Source organism: Saimiri boliviensis, chromosome 13 (assembly GCF_048565385.1).
Source record: "Saimiri boliviensis isolate mSaiBol1 chromosome 13, mSaiBol1.pri, whole genome shotgun sequence".
NCBI classification, from domain to species: Eukaryota; Metazoa; Chordata; class Mammalia; order Primates; family Cebidae; genus Saimiri; species Saimiri boliviensis.
The window spans coordinates 33,934,807-33,952,370 of NC_133461.1; the positions used below are offsets into that span (position 1 = coordinate 33,934,807).

At 39.5% G+C, this 17,564-nt stretch overlaps 1 long non-coding RNA gene across 1 annotated transcript in view; it reads left to right on the forward strand.

Moving 5' to 3' along the window:
* Window positions 1-12,389: 12,389 nt before the first annotated feature.
* Window positions 12,390-17,564, forward strand: part of LOC141580789 (uncharacterized) — a 185,635-nt gene continuing 180,460 nt past the window's right edge. The window contains exon 1 of the long non-coding RNA XR_012513112.1: window positions 12,390-12,522. This is a non-coding gene — a long non-coding RNA (uncharacterized LOC141580789). The remainder of the gene's footprint in view (window positions 12,523-17,564) is intronic.

The window sequence follows — 17,564 nt, forward strand, 5'->3', positions numbered from 1 at the left end:
TGACCACCACAGATGGGCAGCATTTAGGTATGAGGCACTGAGTGGAGGAGGATGAGAGCACGTAAGACTTACTGAAACAAACCAATGAGAAAACTCAACTTTAAGAGACATAAAATGAACTGTAATTCATAAAGATGTGTGAGGCTAGATTGGGAAAGTTTTAAATAGCAGGCTAAGGCAGTTTGCCTTTTACAGATGTACCAATGATTCCCAAACTTGTTTTGGCCAATAAAGACAATTTTAAAGCAAATGTGTGTAGAACCCTATATGTAAAATAGGGTAAAAAAAAAAAAAAAACAATTATCTCTGGTGGAAGAGGAGAGGAAAGAACCGTGAGAGTTCCCCTTGGCTTTCTCCCTGTATCGGACTCCTGTGGATCTTTGCAACACAGATTAAAACCTACAGCTCTAGGGTCTTAAAACACTGCCTGGCACATTTCACTATTGAAGAAATGGGAAGTCCTGAGTCAAAGCCATGGTTGGTAACTATCAATTAATTAAAATGATAGATTAGAATGAGGGAGAAAGTGAGAATAAATAATTTAATAAAGAGGTGATAAAATAATAAGATCCTTGAATCTGGGTGTGTGTCAAATAAATATTTGAAAACTGGCGATTAATTGGACTTGAAGTTTCATGGAAAGGGCAGAGTCAAAGATGAGAATGTGTTCAAGGTTTGTAACTGAGGGAATAATGGAGCAATGTTTGTTAATATCAAGATGAACAGAAGAGTTTTATGGGTTTAGCCAACAAGTATTTCTTTAGTGGCTATTGTATAAAATGAAGTGCTTTGAAGAAAATATAAATTTAATGTTAAATATATAAGCTTTAGGAGGCAGAAGATTATCCTCAAATGCCAAATAAACAATTGAAAAAAATGACACTGGCACAATGGAGAATCTAGGGCTGAAGATGTGTCTTGGGATATAGTCACAGAGAAATGAAGTGGGATTCGTTGGGAGTGATAATTATAAGCATAGGATCATTATACATTTGATTAAAAAATAGATTCAATGAATGGGACAGATCTTGTCTTTAGTGTCACTAAAAAGATGCTAATCTCTGTAAAGTTTGGTATGAATGCACAAAATGAGGACAAACTCAATGAAACTTCTCAAACATACAAACTCACAAAACTGAGGTACACTGGAAAATTTATTCCTCTGGTAGCTTAAATAGCAAGTTCATCTTTATGGTTCTGAATAAGTAATTTAGAATTCAGATGGTTTAATTTTTCCTCCTATTTGTGGTACAAGATGGTTCCCTACATTGGAGCAGTGTCCTAGCTTGAAGCAGAAGAGTGGGTCTGCCTTACAGTGGCCAGTATAGCCCTAGGACTTGCAAGGGATAACACATAAGTAAACAAATGAGGAAAAAGAACTCACTTATATGTTTCCAGGCATTAAATTTTCAAAGATCAAAAGTTGAACCTTCTTTTCCTCTGAGAGTTGGACTGTTCTCCTTTCTCTGCCTGGCCAGCTTCTTAGCTGGGCTTGGGGCACAGATTTTTTTGGCACCCTAGTCTTCTGGTCTTATGAAGATGGAGAGTACAGGAAAAAATCTGGGGACCCCTTGCATTTAAAATTTCCTACTCTTTGGTTATAACTCAAAAACTTCTACTGACATACCCAAGGTCAGGATATCTCATTATTAAAATGAGAAAATGAGGCCTCAAAGAGATTAAGTAACTAACATAAGGTTGTGTAGCTAATATGGGATAAAACTGGACTCCAACTCAGTTTTGACTCCAAGTTCCATGCTCTTAATCTTTAATATAGATTTCCCTATGAGAGTTTATGAATCTTTAAAAACCACAGCCCTAAGCAGTATATTCCTTGGTTCCTGTCCCAGTCAGAAATTGGCTTGAGAAATTTTGTTCATTTGGAGAAGAATGTTCTTAATGGTGGCAAGTATATATTTTGAATCTATGCCTATACTTTGGTTCATCAAAATTTAGAGTCCCCGTTCATAAATAGATTCCTAGATTACCAAGCCACTGTGCTTTATTTTCAAAATTTCCTAGAGTAAACATTCTAGCCACAGAAAGGCCATCATCCCATCAGCTCTAACTAGGCATTTATTCAACTTCTGCTCAGGACCTGTAGGAAGGTCAGGGAAGGTTTTTGCTGCCTCTTCTTCTCAAATGCCCCCTAATGAGAAGGGAGTGGTGTTACCTAAGTGCCAAATCGTTTCTCAAAAACTTATTAGCTTTCCAGCTGTGGCTGCCTCTACTACCTTTGTGTATATCTACCTGCCTCTTACAAACTGGGGCTTAGCTAATGCTTTGTGGGTTCACATAAAATGGTTTGCTAACCTGCTACTTCTTTGACCTATAAACTATTTTCCTTAATGAAAAGACAGCACTATTTTCTTCCTTGAGCTGCAGGCAAGACCCAACATAGACTGCTTTTCAAAGTCATCAGCTGGAGATTGGAACACCTAGCTGCCACTCATATTCTGCCTAGGATGTTTGTCATATTTCATGAGCCACTCATTAAGTCTCCCAGCTTAGTGGAATCTTGGATTGGAAAGAGCTTTAAAGGTCTTCTACTCCAACTTTCTGTTTATTGATTGAATATCCTCTACTTTAGAGAAGCTCTTTTTCAGTTTTGCAATAAATGGAATGTAGCCACCCAGCCCCTCCCCAGGGGAGTTTTTGGGCTTCAGGCTGGGCTGCTGTTGAGTATTGGTGGCAGTGCCCAGGAGTATCTGATTTGAAAGGAAATGAATATGATTCAGCTGTGAAAATTACAAATTAGATTTTGGCTTTCAGGCCATTGTGTATTTTCAGAACCAGAGGAGAATAAAATAAACATTATTTTAGCCCTAGTACAGATTATTAATATATGTTCAGGAAAAATGCCTTCCTGGTGATTGGTTAGAATAATTTCTCCTAAATATAAATTTTTCCAACTGTGCTAATTTTCTCCAAGATAATACTACACATCATTTTGATTAATGCCCACCCCCTTTTTGAAATGATTTGTTAGAGATTGGGAGCAGGGAATTGAATGAGCTCACTTTATTATAGCTACAGGACCTAGCTTTGCCAACTAAAAGCTGCTTGAGAGTAGGGACATTTGTCTTCATTGGTACGTCATCTCCTGTGTAGCACAGTGGCTGGCACCAGGTAGGAGGACAAATCATGCTTGTGGAGTGAGTGAATAATCAGAAAGCATAGGCCCTGATAATAGAAGTTAATGATTGAAATATCCACACTTATTTATTCCCTAACATCTCTTGGGCACTTAACTCTGAGTCACATACTGTTCAAAACACATAAAAGGAATTACCTCACAATGACTTTATCTTAAGGTTGTAACTCTTATGATCCCAGGTTTATCATTGTGCTATGGGGTTGGGATGGAGGTGGGGGTTGAACAAAAATGCAAGAAAAAGGAACCTCTGCCCTCCAGTCCACCTCTAGTTGCAAAAGTGCAGCATACTTCTCAGATATTTATATGAATAGAAACAAGTGCTACAAGCTAACATACATGGAATGTGACTAACAGAGAAAGTGATATTGTGAAGATGTAAGAAATGAGCCAACTGGAAAGTCCTCAAGAAGTAGGGTTAATGGTGAGTATGTCTATGTGATAGCTCCTTCTGGACTTGCTGCACACACAAAAAAGTATAATGATTTTGGTTCTGGTGGCTTTTTGGTGACCCTCTAATCTCATCATGCAGACTGACAGCCAAATCACCATTCATTCACCATCTGCTGAGCTGGGAATGCTGGTGAGGTTGAGTGAGGTTGTCAGAAAGTTCTCCACACTGGAGAGAGATCCAAGATGGCTGAATAGGAACAGCTCTGGACTGCAGTTCCAGCGAGAACAAAGCAGAGGGTGAGTGATCACCGCATTTCCAAATGAGTTTTTACTGCCCACAGACCAAGAGATTCCTGGACTGAAAAGTGCCACAAGTTTCCCCAGTGCTGCAGGTCTCTGCACAAAAACTCACACAAATCAGGGTAGCCATTTCAACAGGCGCCTGGAACGCCTGGGATACAGAGCCACCAATTCAACTGAAAAAAAGGGGGCTGAAACAGGGAGCCAGGTGATCTGGCTCAGTAGGTCCCCCATACCCCACAAAGATCAGCAATCTGAAACACTCTGGATTGAGAATTTCACAGCAAGCCCAGCTGGACCTGGGATGGTCCAGCTCTGTTGGGGGAAAAGTATTAGCCATTACCAAGGCAGTCTACCACTACTGAGGCAGTCCACCATTACCGAGGCAGTCTGCCTTTACTGAGGCAGTCTGCCATTACTGAGGCAGTTCTAACTGTACCTCTGTAAACAAAACCACAAGGAAGTTCACACAGCAGCTGGGCAGAGCCCATGGCAGCTCAATAATGCTTCTGCTGGCAGACTGTGACTAGACTACCTCCTTGCTGGGCAAGGCATCTCTGAAAAAAGGCAGCAGCACATCAGGAACTTATAAATAAAGCCCCACCTTCCCAGAACAGAGAACCTGGGAAAAAAAAAGGCATTTATGAGTTCTACTGCAGCAGACGTAAATGTACCTGCCCAGCAGCTCTAACAAAAGCAAAGGGGAAAGGATTCCCTGTTTAATAAATGGTGTTAGGATAACTGTCTGGCCATGTGCAGAAAGCAGAAACTGGACCCCTTCCTGATATGTTATACTAAAATTATCTCCAGATGGATTAAAGACTTAAACATAAGATGTAACAGCATAAAAACCCTAGAAGAAAAGCTAGGCAAAACCATTCAGGGCGTAGGCATAGGCAAAGACTTAATGACTGAAACACCAAAATCATTGACAACAAAAGCCACAACAGACAAATTGGATCTAATTAAACTCCAGAGCTTCTGCACAGCAAAAGAAGCAATCATTAGCGTGATCTGCAACCAATAGAATGGGCAAAAATTTTTACAATCTACCCATCTGACAAAGGGCTAATATCCAGAATCTACAAAGAACTAACACAGATTTACAAGAAAAAAACAAACAAACCCATTCAAAAGTGGGCAAAGGACATGAACAGACACTTTTCAAAAGAAGACATATATGAGGCCAATGAACATATGAAAAAATGCTTATCATCACTGGTCATTAGAGAAATGCAAATCAAAACCACACTGAGATACCATCTTATGCCAGTTAGAATGGCAATCATTAAAATATCTGGAGACAATAGATGCCAGAGAGGATGTGGAGAAATAGGAACACTTTTACACTGTTGGTGGGAGTGTAAATTAGTTCAACTATGTGGAAGACAGTGTGGCCATTCCTCGAGGACCTAGAAATAGAAATTTCATTTGACCCAGGAATCTCATTACTGGGTATATATCCAAAGGATTATAAATGGTTCTGTTATAAAGACACATTCATATCTATGTTTATTGCAGCACTGTTTACAATAGCAAAGACCTGAAACCAACCCAAATGCCCATTGATGATAGACTAAACAAGGAAAATGTGGCACATATACACCATGGAATGCTATGCAGCCATAAACATGATGAATTTTTGTCCTTTGTAGGGACATGGATGAATCTGGAAACCATCATTCTCAGCAAACTGACACAAGAACAGAAAATCAGACACTGCCTGTTCTCACTCATAGGTGGGTGTTGAACAGTGAGAACACATGGACACAAGGAGGGGAGCATCACACACTGGGTTCTGTTGGGGGGAACTAGGGGAGAGACAGCAGGGGGTGGGGAGGTTGGGGAGGGATAACATGAGGAGAAATGCCAGGTATAGGTGACAGGAGGATGGAGGCAGCAAACTACATTGCCATGTATGTACCTATGCAACAATCCTACATGTTCTGCACATGTACACCAAAACCTAAACTACAAATATATATATATATGTATATATATATGTGTATATATATATGTATATATATGTGTATATATATGTGTGTATATATATGTGTATATATATATGTGTATATATGTATGTGTATATATATGTATATATATATATATATGTATATGTATATATATGTTTCCCACGCTATTGGAAATGAGAAAGCAGCTAGGAAGGAGGCAACCACCAAGGAAGTAAATGGCAGTGATTAACTTCAGAACGCAAAGGGAACCCCTAGTGGGCTAAGTGAGTTAATGCATTTTCCTGACTTGGCTGTTAGTAAAACCTAATTAAATCAGATGCTACTAATTTGAAACTCTTGCTTATTTGGACTAGCAGGAGCTAAATATTGCTTCTACTCTCGCTATGAAGGAAAAGGTTTTCTTAGCAAATTACTGGGATAAACAAGATTGCAGACAATTAAAGTGCTTAGTAGAATAGTAGAGAATCAAGTTTGCAAGAAAACAATCATTGTGCTATTTTTAAACTGTTCTTACCTGTTCCTTAAAGCAGGCCATTAAAGGACCTCTGCTTCTTAGCACTTTGTTATGCTGGTTTGAGTTGTTATGTTTACTAGACAGTGAAGAGAAAAAAATTCTCTAATTTCTACTGTCCTCTTTGCAGCCCAGTTAAGTCTGAGTTAATGACATTTGTTTATGGGCAATCTAAGAGAGGCATTTTAGAGAGATTGTTAGACTTGTCTTTTTCTTACTGTAGGTTAAAGTGAGAGTCTGCAGAAGCCACACAGTACAGTATACAAATTTCTACATAGAGTCTTATGAAGGAAACATTCATGGCCACGATTTCCCAAATAGAGACAAGTGATTAGGACCCTTGGTGGAGCATCATCTTCATGAGTAGTATTGACTCCTCGGTTCCTGGAAAGAGAATGGAAGGAAAGAGATGAGCTAACCTCTGTAGGGCAATTTCAAGTTCATGTGGGAGAACTACAAGCATCTGTAGTTGGCTCTTTGGAAATGGGCTCTAAAAAATTAAAGGTTAAAGGGATCTGCCAACTATCTCTTATTTTTATACTTGTTTTAGAGTGTCTTACTTTAGTCTAATGATCATGTGAATCTAAAGCAAAGACATTCTGGATATTTTGGATGGCTATTTTATTACCTGCTCACAATATTCATAGCTTTCTTTCTATTTGTGTTTATTATTGCAGTGATACTAAGAACTATCTAATGCTTATCAGTAATAAAGAAAAAAAAACACAGAGGTATAAAAAATTTATAAATGGTGTGCTCCCACCATAAGAAGGCAAATGGCATCCCTAAGAGCTGTGCAAATAAAGCTTTCCTGGAATTTGAATAGAAAAAGTTGGTGGGAGAATCGAGTCACCTGGCACATTGTAATAGGTCTGTTGAACTGCATCAGAACAGAGCATACTGTATGTATCTTGTGAGCAATGATATAATTCCAACAAAATAATATCACATTAAATTAATGTTGTTAATTTTAATTTTATTGGTTTTCTTTGAATTAGTTTGCACATTTGTTTGGATTTTATAGTTCTATAAGTCAGGAGCATAAGGGATTTATAGGTAGTTTTATGTTTATTCATATTTAAGTAACATTTTAATAAATATAATTTAAACCAACACTGGGAGTTCAAGAGTACTTTATTTTTTAAAAGGAGTTTGGAGAACTAATGATCTAAAGAACCACAGATTGGAAATTGAGGACTGTTTGGAGATCATTGATCTAGTCCAGTGTTTCTGAAACTGGGTTCCAGGGACCTTTGCATTGAGAGGTATTCATAGGCATGCCGAGAAAAACAGAGAGGGGTTTCTATAACCAAGTAAGTCCTGAAAAAACAGAGCAGTTTTCCTCTTGAAAATTCGCTTCTTTATGAAATAAAGTCTCAGCAAGGACAAGTGATTTAAAAAAAAATTTTTTTGGTCAAAGCAGCATTTCCCAATCTTATCAGCACTTGTAAGCTCTTGCTATAGAGGACCTGCCTCCAGGGCCTCATTTCACAGAGAGAGAAATGGAGAGGGTATAGAGGATTGAATAGTGTCCCACCCTCCAAAATTCCTGTTTACCTGGAATCTCAGATGTGACCTTATTTGGAAGTAGGATCTTTGCAGTTACAATTAGTTAAGATAAGGTTGTAATAATTAATTATATGTGTCAACTTCTCTGGGCTTCAGGGTGCCTGGATATTTTGTGGAACATCATTCTGGGTGTTTCTGTGAGGATGTTTCTGGATGAGTTTAACATGTAAATGGTTAGACTGCGTATAGCAAATTGCCCTGCCTAATGTGAATGGGCCTCATCTCTTCAGTTGATGGTGGAACTAGAACAAAAAGGCTGACTGTCACTGGAAAATGGGTGAGTTCCTCTTCCCTGACTGCCTTCCAGCTGAAACATTGTTTATTTTTTTCCCCTTTTCTTTGGACTCAAACGGAAACATTGGCTTTTCCTGGCTCTGGAGCCTCTTGGTCTTTGGACTAGACCTACATTATCACCTCTCCTGGTTCTTTAGCTTGCCCACTGCCTGTCTCAGGATTTGCTATCCCTCATAATCAAGTAAGCCAATTCTTTAAACCTCTTTCTCTCTCTCTCTCTCTCTCTCTCTCTCTCTCTGTGTGTGTGTGTGTGTGTGTGTGTGTGTGTGTGTGTGTATGTGTGTGTGTGTGTATCCTAATGCAGGCGTCCCCAAACTACAGCCTGTGGGCTGCATGCGGCCCCCTGAGGCCATTTATCCGGCCCCCCACCGCACTTCAGGAAGGGGCACCTCTTTCATTGGTGGTCAGTGAGAGGAGCGCAGTATGTGGCGGCCCTCCAACGGTCTGAGGGACAGTGAACTGGCTCCCTCTGTAAAAAGTTTGGGGACGCCTGTCCTAATGGATCTGTTTCTCTGACACCCTCACTGATAGATGGGTCATATTGGATTAAGGCGAGCCCTAAATCCAATGCTTAGTATCTACATAAGAAGAGAAAACCGAGACACAGAAAAGACAATCAGGGAAGAGGCCCCATGTGATGACAGTCAAGGATTGCAGTGATGCACTTAGAAGTAAAAGAATGTTGCGAACTGGGCTGCTGCAACCACCAGAGGCTAAGAGGGCATGGATTCCCCTTCTGAGGTTCCAAAAGGAACTAATGTTGCTGAGGCCTTAATTCTGTACTTCTGGCTTCCTGAACTGTGAGATAATTTCTGTTGTTTGAAGCCATTCAGTTTGTGGTAATTTGTTATGGCAGCACCAGGAAATTGACACCACACACACACACACACACACACACACACACACACACAGAGAGAGAGAGAGAGAGAGAGAGAGAGAGAGAGAGAGGTGGAGTGGCCTACCCGCTAGCCAAGTGAGGACTAGAGACCAAGTCTCTCCCTTTGCAGCCAGTACTCCTTTCATTGCATTTATTCATTTATTTTTTTAGTTAATTAATTAATTTTTTTTTTACATTTTGAGACAGAATCTAGTTCTGTCACTCAGGCTGGAATGCAGTGGCGCAATCTCGGCTCAGTGCAACCTCCACCTCCCAGGTTCAAGTGATTCTCCTGCCTTAGCCTCCTGAGTAGCTGGGATTACAGGCGCCTGCCACCATGGCCAACTAAAGTCTGTGTTTTTAGCAGAGATGGGGGTTCACTGTGTTGGCCAGGCTGGTATGCACTCCTGACCTCACGATCCGCCCACCGCAACCTCCCAGGTTCTGGGATTACAAGCGTGAGCCACTGTGCTCAGCCTATTATTTTTATCCCTATTTTGTTTCAGAAAAAAAACATACACATATCTTTTTTTTTTTTTTTTTCCTTCAGGCAAATAAATACAAGAACTAAAACCAAAATACAAACAACTTGCCACAGAGAAATAACCTCTTTTCTAGAAGCAACAGAGCCGTAATTATCTATGTAAAAACTAACTACGCAGCTGTAAGACAAACTAGATTTTCCCAATAAGACTATCTATAGAATGTCAGAACTGATGTTTCATGTGTAGATGTTTGTAACAATTATTTTATTTTAGAGAGATGAATATTTTTATAAATCTAGTGTGTTAGTTTCTAGTTGCTGTTTCAACAAATTATCACAAACTTAGCAGCTTAAAACAACATGAATTTATTTATTTATTTATTTATTTAAATTCTGAAGACCAGGAGTCAAAAATCAGGCTCTGTGTGCTAAAATCAAGGGCTGGCCATTTCTTCTGGGGGTTCTAGGGAATATATGTTTATTTGCCTTTTCTAGCTTCTAAAGGCTGTCCATATTCCTTGAGTCATGGCCGTGCATTGCTCTGACCAGCACTTCTAACATCAGCACTTCCTTCACACCTCTGACTCTCCTGTCCCCCTCTTATAAAGTTCCCAATGATTACTCAACTGATTCTGGATAATATCCCTATGTCAAGGCATACTTCTGTTTGCCATGGAGGGTCACATATAGAATGCAGAGGTTCTGGGGATTAGGATGTGAGTATCTTTATTGGTAGGTCTGTGATTAGAATTCAGAGTAATGGCCAGGCGAGGTGGCTCATGCCTGTAATCCCAGCACTTTAGGAGGCCGCAGTGGGCAGATCATGAGGTCAGGAGATGGAGACCATTCTGGCCAACATGATAGAATCCTGTCTCTACTAAAATACAAAAATTACCTGGGCACGGTGGCATGCTCCTATAATCCCAGCCACTTGGGAGACTGAGGCAGGGGAATCTCTTGAATCCAGGAGGCGGAGTTTGCATTGAGCAGAGATCATGCCACTGCACTCCAGCCTGGTGACAGAGCAAGACTCTGTCTCAAAAAAACAAAACAAAAAAAAAACCAAAAAAACAACAAAAAAAAGAAAGAATTCAGAGTGGTATTAGCCCCATGCATTATGTCATTATGAAATAATCATAAAAGTAGCCTTATAAGGGTATCATAAAAGTAGCTTTATAATTCATGGTCCTTCTCAGATTTCCAGGGTGTACAAAGCCCACATAGGCTGCAATTATACTTTGAACTATACATAGTGACAAAACATATAGAAAGCAGAAGTTTAGGAAATACACTATTGCAAATTGGATGTTGCTATTACTTTCGTTCTGCCAGAAAACAAAATACCCATCAATGGGGCTCAGTTGCATTGCCATCTCTCTGTGATGATTCTAGCCACTCTGCAGGCACAGCAGTGGTTGTGTCTGTGGAGATCTTGTGAATTTGAGAAGGAACCCAATCCCAGCTTGCTCTTTGAGAATGAATTAAGGATATTTTTGTTTGCTCATAAACTTGTGAAGGATAAGGATGTCTATGCTATTTAAAAGTCTTTACAGGCTGGGCATGGTGCCTTATGCCTGTAATTCCAGCACTTTGGTAGGCCGAGGTGGGTGGATCACCTGAGTACAGGAGTTTGAGACCGGCCTGGCCAACATGGCAAAGTCCGTCTCTACTAAAAATACAAAAAATAGCCAGGCATGGTGGCGGGCACCTGTAATCCCAGCTACTTGGGAGGCTGAGGCAGGAGAATGGCTTGAACCCGGGAGGCAGAGGTTGCAGTGAGCCAATATCACACCACTGTACTCCAGCCTGGGCAACAAGAGTGAAATCAATCTCAAAAAAAAAAAAAAAAAAAAAAATGTCTTTATAGATCACTAAAGCATGTTCATATAGGATATCTCAGATAATTTGGCAATAAGTCAGATAGGTAAAATGGGGTAATAATTTTATCTCATTTTACATCTGAGAAAATTGGAGTTCAGTAGAGCTGCGGGAATTGCCCAAGGCCAGACCTTTACGAGGTAGTGGATCTGGGACTAATACCCAGATTTCCTGATTCCAGCAACTCTCAGGTTGTTCTTTAGATCATCTTAAAGGATAAGTCAGACATCAAGTCAATCGGGGTTAACCGAAAGGGATGACGCATAGTTAAAGCATATGACCAAGATGGATTAAGTGACGGTTACAGAATGGCCATTTTGTGTTTTTTGTCATTAAAATCTAAAAAAAACAAGTTGTTACAAAACTCTTTTAAATGTAACAGGAATTTCTGATTAGACTCAGGACTAGACTATATGAAACCTCTAAGGATGAACAAACAAATTTACTCAACAAAGATATATCAAATATTGAAATTTAAGGTTTAAAAAACATGTTTCTATTCAAAATTGTTATGTGTCCTTCTCTCATCTTTCCTTATTTTGACTGAATTTGATTGCACAATGGTTTACATATTTTTATTTTTTAATTTTGCTGGCAGATGCTGAAACTGTGTTATGTCTAACATTTATAATATAAAAGAACAAAAAATATACGTGAGAAATTTCAAGCTTTTTTTTTTTTTTTTTCTAGTTAGGAAAATGAACACTTTCATCATGGTCTGCCTTTCAGAGACGTAGGTCAAATTTTAAGTGGAATTTCACTGTGAAAGAGTCTGTTTCAAGCAAATTTGGACCAGGTGGTGATTGAGGAGACTTTCCGGGGAAGGGCAGGTGATGTGGTTTTAGCAAGAAATCCTGATCTATTTAGAGTAGAAAGGGCTGGCTCCAGCCGTGAGTTGAGAGGGCCACTTCCTCCTTTCTCCTCTCCCTCCCTTCCTCCTTCTGCCCTCCATTCCTCTGCCCTCCTTCCTTCTTTCCCTCCCTCCCTTCTTCCTGCCCTCCTTCCTTCTTTCCCTCCCTCCCTTCTTCCTTTCTTCCTTCTTCTACCATGAATGAAGAACTCCACTAGGCTTTGAAGTTGCGGAAAACAGTAAGTTATTTCTTTGTGGATTAGACCCTTTGTGCTTACTGGAAAGCCCTTTCTTATGTGCAGCAAAATAGATGTATTCACAGTTTCTAACAAGTCATCTTAATTCTGTCCTTTAGAGTCACCTCTCTTTTTTCTCTTTCATGTAAGAGTCTTAATTATTTGTATTTTCTTTTAATTTTCTCGTCTTCTGGGTAGAGATACCTATTTGCCTCAGGTGAATCTAATTTGACATGATATTTAGACCTTTCATTATCTTCTTTTGGCAAGGTATCTTAAAACAGGTTATCTTGAATTCTACCTGTACTTTGTTCATCGCAGTAGAGCCAGCTTGGATTGTCTCATATTGATTTCATAGATGTATAAATGTGACTGATCTAATAATGTGTAAGCTTTTTAAACACCCCCAACTTGTAGTCAAATAATACTGCATGTGAGTATTGCCATATTAAGCACCATCCTCAATTTGAAAAATGGATGTTTTGAATCGAAACATAGGGCTTCCCTTCCTTCCCCTCTTTTTCCTTTGAGAAATGCTTTTAGCATCTACAGTGTGCTAGCTTCTGTGCTAACTGCTGAGGCACCATCAGAAGATCAGACATATTCCTCACCCTCCTTGATGACAGTCAGTGTTTTAGGATTTAGCTCCAGGCCACATTTCTCTTTCAAGTTATTGAGTATCTTTTTCTGAATGGTCATTGATTCTTCTGAAACCTGACAGCACCTACAGTGCTTTTTTTTTTTTTTCCCTGCAAGTAGGAAGGTACTGACTTTTGGAGAAGAAAAAGTATTGCAAGAATTTGAGGAGAGGGTAGTGTCAAGGCCTGGGATGGCCCAGAGAAGCTCTTTGTGGAGGAGGTGAAACCTGAAATGGCCCATGAAGAAGGAATAAATTTAGTAACTGAGATAGAAAATAGTTTTCAGACAGAGAATAGCATGATGGCTTTAAAATAGATCAAACCCAGAAGAAGTATTCCCTTTCTCAATACACAGAATTAGTTTATTTCTCAATTCTCATTTTAGGAGATTGTTCAGATCATCCTTGGTGTAGAATCACCACAGAAGGCCATGCTTGAAAAAAGATGTTACTTATTCTTTATTCAGACCTACTGGTCATAAAATTGTGAGATTTCAGAGTAGCCATGACTTTAGGAGCTTCAAAATGGAAATTCCCCCTCAGCGTGGCAGCAATCTTTAACAGGTGGTCTCTGACACTCTCTGCTTAAACAATAATTTCTACTTGCCACACTCATAAAATAGCTATTTCCATTCTTTGGACCACTTCCATGAAAACATAAGTCTTCTCTACAGTAAGCTAAAATTGGGCTAGGTTTTTTCAGCCATTGAGTCTCATTTTAACTTTTAAAGCTATATGGAATAAGGTTAATGTCTCATCAATGTGAGAGCTTCTTAAATATTTGTAAAAAACAGTGCTTGGAAAGTAACTCAAGAGATTCATTCTTTTGCACAACTGGCTTGAAGTTATAGCTCAAGGCAGTGAAACAAGATGGCAAAATTTCAGGGTGTTAAAAGTGCAGACTCTAGGTTCAGACTGTCTTGGTTTCAGACCAGGCTCCTCCACTTGCTGGTTCCTCTCTGGGCTCAGGATATTTGCTTGGTAAATAAGAATTATATTAGCATCTCAAAAGCATTCAATGACCTACTTCATCGTGCTGTTGGGAGAGTTAAATAAGGTAATACACACAAAGCACTGGGTGCAATCTTGGGCTCATAATAAGCATTGAATGATAGCTAAGCAAAAAGTAGTTGCACAGTAAATGAGAACACCTGAGCCAAGATGCACCATTATTTAAAAGTTGGCTGACTATATCCATCAGGGATGACCAGGCCATGTGGGACAGTCGTGTCCAGGCTGAGGAGGACACAGGACACATTAGCAGAAAGTCTGTGGGCTGCAAAACAGCCCAACTTAAAATACCTTTGCTTGCTTCCTTTTTTATTGCAGATCACTCACCTGGTGCATCATGACGTGCTGTGTCTGGTGTGAGCTTAAGGGATGCAAGCAGTAGAGTGATCAATTTGTCTCTGTGGATAAAATTTTGTGGTTTGCCAAATTACTTTTTATGAGTTTCTTTTTCACCATCTCCTTAAAATTTCCCATACTTCCATTCTATCCCTCTTCGTTCTAACTTGTTGGTTGACCTTAAATGATGTGTGTCTTCTCTTTAACTCCAAGTCTGTTTCTGGAGACCCTTAGGGCACTCTTGCTACAGTCCGTAGAAATGGTTACCCAGTGAGAAGGAAAATGTTGCATTCCAAATTCCTCAGACCAGTGGCACTTTTAAGACCATTCTCATGTTACCTCAGTTAGTCTTGTGTAATCCCCTATAGCAGATGGGTCGAGTATGTCAGGTGACTCCCATTCTACAGATGGGAAAATTGATGCTTGGAATAGTGAGTAGCCTTAGGCTGATAAACTGGCATAGTGTGGACAGAAACAAACCTGGGGATTTGGATTAGTTGAACGGAGGTTTGGCTGCACTTCGTTGTACCTCCATTTTCTCATCTGTAAAATCTGGAATTTCAAACTGATGATTCCTTTAGTTCTCATATCCAGTGAAGATGATAACAAGTTCAATGTTGTGAAGTAGTTTAGAGTCACAGGCAGGACTGGGGCGTGAGTGTCCCACGTCTAGGCCAGTGCCTTCCCATTCTGTGACACCCTGTAACCCCCAGCCTTCCCACCCACTATCACCCTCTTTCTGCTTTGGCAACCATTTACAAAGTAGTCTCCCAGAATGATCAGTGGTGCTGATAGGAAACTATTTCTTTTCCTCTCTCCTGTGCTTTGGCACACACAGATTTGTTTGGGCACGTTGTCCCTGTTGTGATCATTATGCACTTTGTTATTTTTGTTCTAGTGCCCAGAAGCCTGTAGGGCATAGATGCCTGGTAAAAAAATTTATAGCCAATTTAGTCCACCTGAGTTAAGTTACACAATCAGCCCACTTGCAGAAAGCTGGTTTCTGTTCCCTAAAATTGGTCATTTCTGGGGATCAAGTTGGGCCATTTTGAGACTTAAAAGAAAACCGCAGACATTGAAACTGAGATTAAAGAGGCTTCATACATGACTTAGTGGCATTAAGTGTGTAGATTTAAGACCCTGGACTGCCACTTACAAACTGTCAAAGCTTGGATGGAGTATTAACTTCTCTGTGTTTTAATTGTCTCATCTGCAAGATGAGTTGAATAATAGGACACATGTCATAAGAGGATTGGATGAGATGATGGATGTTGTGTTTAAAATAGTATTTGGTGCATTGTAGGTGCTCAATAAACACCCAGCTATTATTATCTTTTAAATTATCTTGTTATTCTTATTTTATAATTACAAAAGATGAGGTCCCCAAAAGAAGCCTCTTGCCCAAGGTCATGACGAAGTCCACAGTGCAGTCATGACTAAAACTTAGTTATTCTTCCTAACTTCTTTCCGGTCAGATTTCTTTACACCTTTTTTTTTTTTTTTTTTTAATAATAATTGCTTCACATTTGAGATTTAAGAAATGCTTGTAAACACTGAAAGATACACAAATACTCTTCAACGTATGATGAAGTTATGTCCCAATAATTCCACTGAAAAATGTAAGTTGAAAATGCATTTATACACCTTACCTACCAAACATCATAGCTTAGTGTAACCTACCTCAAATGTGCTCAGCACACTTACATTAGCTTACATTTTGGCACAATCACCTAACACAAAGCCTATCTTATAATAAAGCGTTAATTATGTTATAATTTATTGAGTACTGTACTGAAAGTGAAAAACAAGTGGTTGTATAGGTACTTGAAGTAGGGTTTCTACTGAATGTGTAATAGCATTTGTATCATCGTAATGTCTAAAAAGTTTAAATCAAACCATTGTATGCCAGGGACCATCTGTAGGTAAGCACTGCTACTATGTGGTGTTTATTTCTAGGGAAAGCATGATCAATTAGTAATCTCCAGTGATCCATCTGAATTCTGTGTGCCACACTCGGGATGCCACTCTATTTTTCCTGCCTGTTATGGTTGTGCCTACATTGTCTGCTGCTATGTGGAGCTTGCCTCTCTGGGATCCCATCATCCCAACTGAAATTATCAAAGGCAAGGCCTCCTACCATCACACCTGGCCCACAGAGGACAAATATGACATAGCTTTTCAACAGTGTCAGTATCTCTCTCCCTGATACAGTCCTCCATGTCTCCTCTGAACCCTTCTCAGCACAGGACTAATGGGGGATTGATACTGAGGTAGCATACAATGCAAAACTTCCACTTTCTGGCCCTATACCTTTGGGCTATGTGGATTTGAAAGTCTTGGTTCTCACTGGAGGTATGCCTTTGCCCGAGAAACAACAATAATTTGATGAAACTGAAACTTAAGGCTGACACCTAGTACTTATGCCACAAAACCAACAGGTAGAGAAACAGTCCACTTTGTGGTTATGTTGATTGATCCTGACTATCAAAAGGAAAAGTAATTGCTTTGCCACAGTATAACAGAGGAAAATACATCTGAAACTCAGGGGTTTCTGAGGGTGTCTCAGTCCATATTCACCCATATTCTGTGTTTCCATGCCCTAATTTAATAGAGACCTCAACTACCAAATATAGATAGAATTTACGCCCTTCAGAAATGACAGTTTGGTTTACTCCCAAATAAAGAATTCTAACAAATTGTGATAATGGTTCAGGGTAAGAAAAACATGGAGACAAGGAGTGAGAGGAAGCTGTAATGGCTGCGTATCTAGCTAGTTACAGAATTTCTTCGTGTTTGTTAAGTATAGATTAAATGTTTTTTCTTCTCCCTTCTCACTGTTTTATGTAAGAGGTATGGATTGTGTTTAATTTTAAAATACAGTCTTTAGATTACAGAATAATTTGGGATTGTGACTTAACCACCTATAAAATAATATAACCTGAAGATAGAAACAATTTCTGAGACATTATGTCAATCTTTTTGAAAAGAGGTGGAGAGAATCTTCATTTGCATAAAGGATGGTTGAATCTTACATGGGGTAAACATGACATTGCTATTGTCA